Genomic DNA, 8,201 nt, shown 5'->3' with positions numbered 1-8,201 from the left:
CATACAGTCAAACTGACAATGTCTAACCAAGATTTTCATCTGTAATGTTTACTGTTAAAACTAAAACCACCAAAAGAAAAATTAATGGGACACAGATAAAAAGTAGACCGCTTCTATACTTGATTACATTTAAACTTCCGTGAGTTTTTGTTTGACTTTTACCAGAAATGGGAATAAAACTGTGACCTGTGGTATGCAGCAACTTAAAAAAAATACAATACCAATTTGTCATTTCAAACCCCAATTTTATTGTTTCAAAAAGATATGCAAAATACTTTAAGTTGTTTTTTTTTTTATTGTAACTATTGCTTTTCCGCTTGAAAAAATCTAACATTTGGAATAATGACTTTACTAAAAAACAAATACACGTGCAACAAGACTGTCACAATATCTTCATCTGTAACATAGTAATGAAATCTTATTGCAAATCTTTTTGTCCATCTCAGGGGGGGGGGTCATTTTGACACTTGGTGTCGACTGAAAATGACATTACAGTTGCTCAGGTAAAAACCAATCATGACTCAGCTTCAGAAGATAAGATAAGATAAGATAAGAATGCCTTTATTGATCCCACAGTGGGGAAATTTTCATTGTTACAGTAGCAAAGATATAGGTCACACAGGGGCGGCGGCATAATGTGGCCATTAATGTATAACATTGACGGCAAACATTTAGAATCAAACCTATGTAGATATACGCAGTAACATGTGTATATACACATGTGTATACACACCAACCTACATCTACATAAAAAATATATTTCGGCCTGTACATAGTACAGAGGAAAAAATATGAGCTGTGATTGGTTGTTACCTGAGCAACTGGGATGACATTTTCAGTCGACAGAAAGTGACAAAATGGCCACCCCCTGAATTGGCTAAAAAACGGTGGATCTTACTGCTTAACTTATATTCCACAAACGTAATATTAATCAGTATGCCGTGTTTAAGTAACCTTGGATCAAATTGAGGGCTCGGGTTCATGTGTAGACGGGCACAGCTGCTCTTCTCCACTTCCATGCCATCTATGTTGATGGAGAAGTATCTAGGGAGGAAGAAAAACAAATAGATGAATAAAATACAGATTTAGAGACACACACAAAGACAGACGCAGAAATTCACAAAACACACACATCAACACTGACAGACTGACTCACAGATGCACTAAAACTCTGCACATTCATAAACAATCAAACTAACAACCTTTTAAAGATGTTAATCTAGAATGTTTATCATTAAAGTTTAAAGAATGAACCTAACCCCAAAAAAGTTATATGACTGAGACATCACCCCAGAGGTCAGACCATGACTTACCTGAGTCCAAATTCAGATGTCGCGCCACTCGTGATCAGATAGGTCTTGGATCAAGGTGAGGACTGTGGGGTTCAAGTGTAGACGGGAAGTCCTGTTCTTTTCTACTTTGATGCCCTTCTCAGGATTTATGGAGAAAAAGCACCTTGGGGAAATGGAATAGCAACAGACAAAATGTATTAATGATAAAGTGACTTCCAAAACAACTATAAAGTATCACATCAAGCTACTTTTTACTTGTTTGTAGTTAACATTCAATACACAGTAAATGTTGGTTGATGAATCCAAAATGACACACCTCTGCAGGAACTCTAGGGTGGATGCCAGCTTGGATGGATAATGGATGTTGAAATTGAAGTAGCTTCCAAACATCACCGCGTGGAAGTAAAACAGGATTGCCCTAAAAAAGAGGGAATCACACACAAATGAAACAAATGGTTATGCACCTGAAACTTTTCTGGGCTCGGACAGTCAGACAGACTCAGACACACATACACAGGATATAGTTCACAACGAAAACAAGAACCAAGAATTCATCCAGACCTAAAAAGAAAACAGACCAACAAAGTGTTAACTTACCACAGACAATGATGGTAGGGGTCAAAGGGAGCTTGTCCATCTGGACTTCCTGTGCCAGACAGGTGTCCTCCACATTAGAAAGCATCATCGCTTCAGTTTCTTCAAAATAGGCCATCAGCAGCAGGACCATTTCTTTTACCTATGAAAACAGGTAACAACCTCAAAAAGTTCCAGTTCTGGATGGCTTGGCCAGAAAGCTTTGGACCCTCATTGACAGTACATGGCTTTGTCAGCGCATCGGACCCTTTGTACTTGAACTGAGTGATTCGTCGATTCAGATGTGTATATGTAAACCACTTATTTTTCTTGATGAAATATTTCAAATATGTCGTGACCCAAACAAGGCGGGAGACCCGGCTGACAAACATGAAAGAGATTTCAAAGCATTGAACACAGAGTTTACCTAAATGCCTTTGACGCCCTCCCCGTCTCCAGGTGCGAGATCATTGATGGCTGAATTGTACGTTTCAGGAATGCGCTGTGGACCACAGACATTGGGATCATTTTCAAACTCACTTCGTGTAGTTTCACAGTATCTACAAAAATACTTTGAACAATGAAAATTCTCTGTAAACCCCCCAATGACATGTGACCCAAGGTTGTCACCTGCAATGCTCCGTTAATGGTTTTCCCGCCCACAGAGATTTCATTCTCCTCCAGATCTTTCAAATCATCTAACATTTCTGAGAAAATCTTAGCACAGCCAAACCGTTTTAGGTCCTTCTCTCCGCACAACAACACAAGGGACATGACGTCTGTATTTGACCGCACATGAGCAGGCAAATTTGCCACAGATAGACAGCGATGACTTCTTTTTTTTTTTAGCAGAGCCAAGACGATTCACGATTTCAAATGCATCCTGATACAAAATTAGCTTCAGGCAACCTGGATTTTCAAGGTAGAACTTGTTTGACTTAAAGGTTTGTCCCTATACATATCGTTTAGTTTTCCACCGAACATCCTCTGTGTTTGCGTGACATATGAGCAGTGAAAGATGATTTCTTGGTGAACACGTTTTTACAACCAATGACAGGAAATGATATAGTTCGCCCTTCAACTATGTGCCCTTTCAAATGTTGTAGCAGCTCTTTTGCAGTCTGAAAATGGCGCGCACATAGCGAAACGGCACATTTCAAATCTGTGACAACTGCTCTGCTGTGCGTCGGTTCGTGCACATTGTGTAAGCGGTAGAAATGAGCTTTGAAAGCGGCATACGTGCGAAATTACCGTTAGCAGTCGACGCTAACACACTGGAAAACACAACGTGGTTCATTTGAACGCAGCAATGCATAACATAGTCTCTCAATGTTAGCAGTGATTTGCTACAAAAATGGCATGTAATCATGTTAAAGCTTGAATGCGCGGTTAAGCTAGCTACTCACAAGGTGCAAAAGACCAGAGTACTATGACTAGTAGCTAAAGTCAGTTATTTTACCGCTCCTTGTCTCTGCTCATCCACGTCGCGGCTCCTCTTTCACCTTGCTGTCCTCTCCTCGTCTTCCACGCTCCTCCGTCGATTTCGGAATTCCCGCCGGTTTTCTGCTACTCCGTCGTCTCGTCTTCCCTGCTGTTGCGTTGTCTCGCGCTGTCTTAACTGCGACTGTGTCGTGTCTTCTCCCGCGTCGTGTTCGTCCCTATATTTCTACTCTTCACCTCTTTTTGTCGCTAGTTGTAACTTTTTTGTGTCTTGCTGCTCCTGGCTAGTATTTCTGCTTTGGGTCAACTGCTCCCGCGTTAAGCAAACACCCTCCAATGACAGAAGAGTTCACAAACGGTGGCGCTCTGTGATTGGTACTTGCAATTTGAAATTCTAACAAGAATGATCGAAATCCTCTACACACAGACCTTAATTTACGGCAGAAAAGTGTTTTGTAGGGCGAGGGTAGGCTGTATAAAAAAAACTCCTTTTTCTTGACCAATTATGTATCCTATAGTATGGTGCTGCTTTTTCTAACCACACACTGTATATATAATGTAAAACTAAACTAACATTACCTGATAAAAAAATATATATATTGTAACCTTACTATAATATGATACAAAAATAGGGAACTGATTAACACATAAGAGCTGTCAATCTAATGTCAAAATATAGGCAATTTTTTACCATGATTACTACAGTTCTACTAGCTGTAGGTCTCAGTTCTAAACATGTTTATATTGAGTCTCTACTTTTTCATGTTATCATAATTACAAATTTAACTGGAAATCACAATATAGGAATTTGTAAAATGGTATACAATTAATTTCCGTTCTTTAAACCAATCCATATTGTAATTTTAACTGTATTGCATTGGTTCAAGTATTACAAGTTTTTGATGTATATTATACAGTAATATGTCAATTCTACAAGGAAGTATGATAATTTTCACATACACTAACTGTAAAAATAACAATTATTAATTGTTCTTTCTTTTACAATATATTGCTTTAAAATATACACTGATTAGTCCGCTGATAGTGTAGTGGTACACACGCCTGAGTTGTGTGCGGGCAGCGTGGGATCGATTCCCGCTCAGTGACAGTGTCTATGTGTGCCCTGCGACTGGCTGGCGACCAGTTCGGGGTGTAGTCTGCCTTCGCCCATTGACGGCTGGGATAGGCTCCAGCAACTCCCCGCGACCCTATATAGGATAAGCGGTTTGGAAGATGACATGACATATACACTGATTCATTGTTATTCCATTTACGGATTTTTAATGTCAGGATTTTACGGCATCCATCCATCCATCCATTATCTGTACCGCTTCTCCTCACAAGGGTCGCGGGGCGTGCTGGAGCCTATCCCAGCTGTCTTTGGGCAGTAGGCAGGGGACACCCTGAACTGGTTGCCAGCCAATCGCAGGGCACACAGAGACAAACAACCGCACTCACAATCACACCTAGGGGCAATTTAGAGTATCCAATCAACTTACCGTGCATGTTTTTGGAATGTGGGAGGAAACCGGAGTGCCCGGAGAAAACCCACGCAGGCACGGGGAGAACATGCAAACTCCACACAGGGAGGCCGGAGCCGGGATCGAACCCACGACCTCTGAACTGTGAGGCGGACGTGCTAACCAGTCGAACACCGTGCCGCCCGGATTTTACGGCATATTAATGTTAATTTCACGGTCATTTTTTACAGTGTACGACAACCATGACTACTACTACTACTACTAAAACTAATAATAATGAAAAAAAAAAAAAAATTCTGGATTTCCAAACGGGCGAAAACATTTTTTCACAGCTAACATTGTAACGTTTTTTTAGGCACCGATGAATAAAGATAATTCAGTTACACTAATAAATAGTGTGAATTGTGATTGTTTGCTACTCTGTATTTTTTGTCAAGGTCGTCTTAGTTCAGATTGCTCTTGTTTTTGCTCTTGTTTTGGAAACGTGATTCTGCAGCTGCTCAGTAGAGGGGCAGATCGATTTTAGTGGGATAACATAAATTTAATATAGTGGCTATTCATCAGACTATCCATCCATTTTCTTCTGCTTATGCGAGTCAGGCCAAGTCCAGCTGACTTGATTTGAGAGGCGTACAGGAATCAATAAAATTTTGTGCATCACACCTGGTTTTCTACCAGTACAAGATATTGATTTTTACATACCAGTAATTGTTGTATTGCAATATTATCATTGTTGGCAAAATATTGAGATGATTCCACCCCCAATTTGCTTCACATTAAACATTTAAAATAGAGGCCATGCCAGGATATTTACACCTCAAAACAATTTGTCAATTTATTTGAATGCATCACATGTAAATAATAATTGGCCCAGGGTATTATCTATTATACAGACTAAATACTTTATAAGACATACTAATACATGGGTCATCTGCCTCCAGTGTAGTTGTCTGGATAAATTACATTATGTCCCCATGGAACCATCTCGACTGTGGATTGTTGCTATAGGGACGCAGTGCTGCGTATCACTGACTCTGGGATCACAGGAATGGAGCACAAATTGGAAAAGTCCACCAAAAATAGGCTGCATTATTACCCCTCCCAACATTCAGGTCTTTATCTATGTGTGAGCAGGCATGCACATAATAACAGTACATATACAGTACACAAATCCACAGATGCAGATTGAATGAGTTCCCTGTGAGGGGAGACATTGCGCTTGAATGCATCTCTCTTCGTAAATGTTTTATTTTTTCAGTGATACTGCACTGGGACATTGCTCTCATTTTTACCTATAGGTGAATGTTTTGTAGAAAACTAAACATTTAATCCATCAGGGTATTTCAATCAAAAACCCAATAGTAGTTCCATCATCCATGTGCTGAAATACAGTGAACAGGGCAATCACATCTGCCCCATCACTTAGTCACACATGCACACTGCATACAAAGTAACCTTTGCCCTTCCATACATGCTTTGACCCCTGGCGGATGGGCTCCAAAAACGCATCTGTTGACCCCCTCTCAGCCACCGTCTGCCACTTTCACTGGAGCCCACATGGTCTCATATTAACTCCCTCCCCCTCTCTCCATGCACAAAAACACACATGTTGTCGCAGTGAGTTCATAGCAGTGACAAAACGGCTGCAGGCTCTGACCTCATGTTGCTTTATGTCACAATGATGCAGCAAGTGGGGTGTGTATGTGAGTGTGTAAAGCATTTAAAGGAACAAGAACATAAAACAAAATCTCACAATAAATGACTTTCTTTTTATTAGTTTGTCTGAAGAGATGCACAGGTACATATGAATGTGCATATCTCTGGTGTAAATCAGTGAAGAGGCTCTGTACATGCTTGATCATTCCATCATTTTTTAAAGTTATCAGAAAAGACGATTAAGTCTTTTACTACTTTTTGTATGACCTTTCTTGGGAAATTGAATCGAGAACTGCATGTTTTATAAACAACCTTACCAGCTGATCAGTAGGGAAGCTACAAATTCAGAGGACACTTTCATGTTTTACCATTTACTTCTTTGTTTAAGGTTGAGTCTAAGTTTTTGCAGAAATTCATTGTCATTGCTGTTTTTATTAGCGTGTGTGTATGACTGTTTCATAATATTTGTTGCATGAACAGAAGTGGACGTTTGCACACACAGCCAGGACATAGCACCTGAATCAAAGCAAATTTGCTTTTTGATGTTAATGGCACCAAGCTGCTGAGAGAGGAGGAGAGACAAGCAGCAAAGTTTTTAAATATAACTGACTGAACTCAAAGTGGCCCTCCTCAATCTGCTTACACAGTACTCCAAAATAATAAATAAAACAAAACATTAGACATTAACTCAAAATACAGTGGCTATGCTATTATTATTAATAGTGTTAATAGTACTCTTTTTCCTGTGTATTATGTATGTATGTATGCATGTACACTCGACAAAAATATAAACTGACACTTTTGTTTTTGCTCCCAATGTTCATGAGATGAACTCAAAGGTCTAAAACAGTTTCCACATATACAATATCACCATTTCTCTCAAATATTGTTCATTCGGGGTCTCGACTTCACTCCAGTTTGTTGTCGTAACCAACTTGAGTGGGCAAATGTTCACATTCAATGGCGTCAGCCACATCGGAGAGGTGTTCTCTTCACGGATGAATCACGGTTTATACTGTTCAGGGCAGATGGCAGACAGTGTGTGTGGCGTGCGGTTTTCTGAGTCCTCAGACCACGGTCCCCCAATTAAACAAAACCCCTCCTTTCAGAGTGGCCTTTTATTGTGGGCAGTGTAAGGCACACTTGTGCACTAATTATGGTGTCTAATCAGCATCTTGATATGGCACACCTGTGAAGTGGGATAGATTATCTCGGCAAAGGAAGTACTCACTATCACAGATTTAGCCTGGTGTGTGAACAATATTTGAGAGAAATTGTGATATTGTGCATGTGGAAAACGTTTTAGACCTTTGAGTTAATCTCATAACAAATGAGAGCAAAAACAAACGTCTTGCGTTTAGATTTATGTTGAGTGTATGTACAGTATCTATGTATTTATGATACTGAAACGTGGTCTGTGTTAAGAAATCTGAGGTATTTCAGTTTCTGTTTGGCCTCGCTGTTTGTGGGGAGCCACAGAACATATATAACAGATTTATTTTTGCTTTTGTGGGTTATTTAGGAAACTAGCTCCTATGTAATTGCAACAGAAAATGGCTTATGAGTTGATATTAAGTTGCTAATACAGCCAAAGAAAATGATGATTTCCAGATGTTTTGAAAGCATGCTCGCTGTAGATAACAAACTGGTGTGTTGGCTGCGAAATCAGTTATGTGCTTCAATTGTATTTGTTTAGCTCCTATTTTGTACGTGCTTTTTATTATGTGGAAATAACTACTGTATTTGACGGACCATTAGG

At 39.7% G+C, this 8,201-nt stretch overlaps 1 long non-coding RNA gene across 1 annotated transcript; it reads right to left on the bottom strand.

Moving 5' to 3' along the window:
* Window positions 1-314: 314 nt before the first annotated feature.
* On the bottom strand, window positions 315-3,710 carry LOC147152383 (uncharacterized). The gene is made up of 6 exons (XR_015085777.1): window positions 3,325-3,710; window positions 2,293-2,367; window positions 1,890-2,028; window positions 1,609-1,710; window positions 1,314-1,455; window positions 315-1,044 (listed from the first exon to the last, which is right to left on the bottom strand). It is a non-coding gene; the product is annotated as an uncharacterized LOC147152383 (long non-coding RNA).
* Window positions 3,711-8,201: the final 4,491 nt, after the last annotated feature.

The sequence above is a fragment of the Filicampus tigris genome, chromosome 2 (assembly GCF_054856515.1).
Source record: "Filicampus tigris isolate MCC_2025a chromosome 2, RoL_Ftig_1.0, whole genome shotgun sequence".
Taxonomy (NCBI): Eukaryota; Metazoa; Chordata; class Actinopteri; order Syngnathiformes; family Syngnathidae; genus Filicampus; species Filicampus tigris.
The sequence above is the reverse complement of the archived record's forward strand: the minus strand, read 5'-3'. Positions and strand labels throughout refer to the sequence as shown.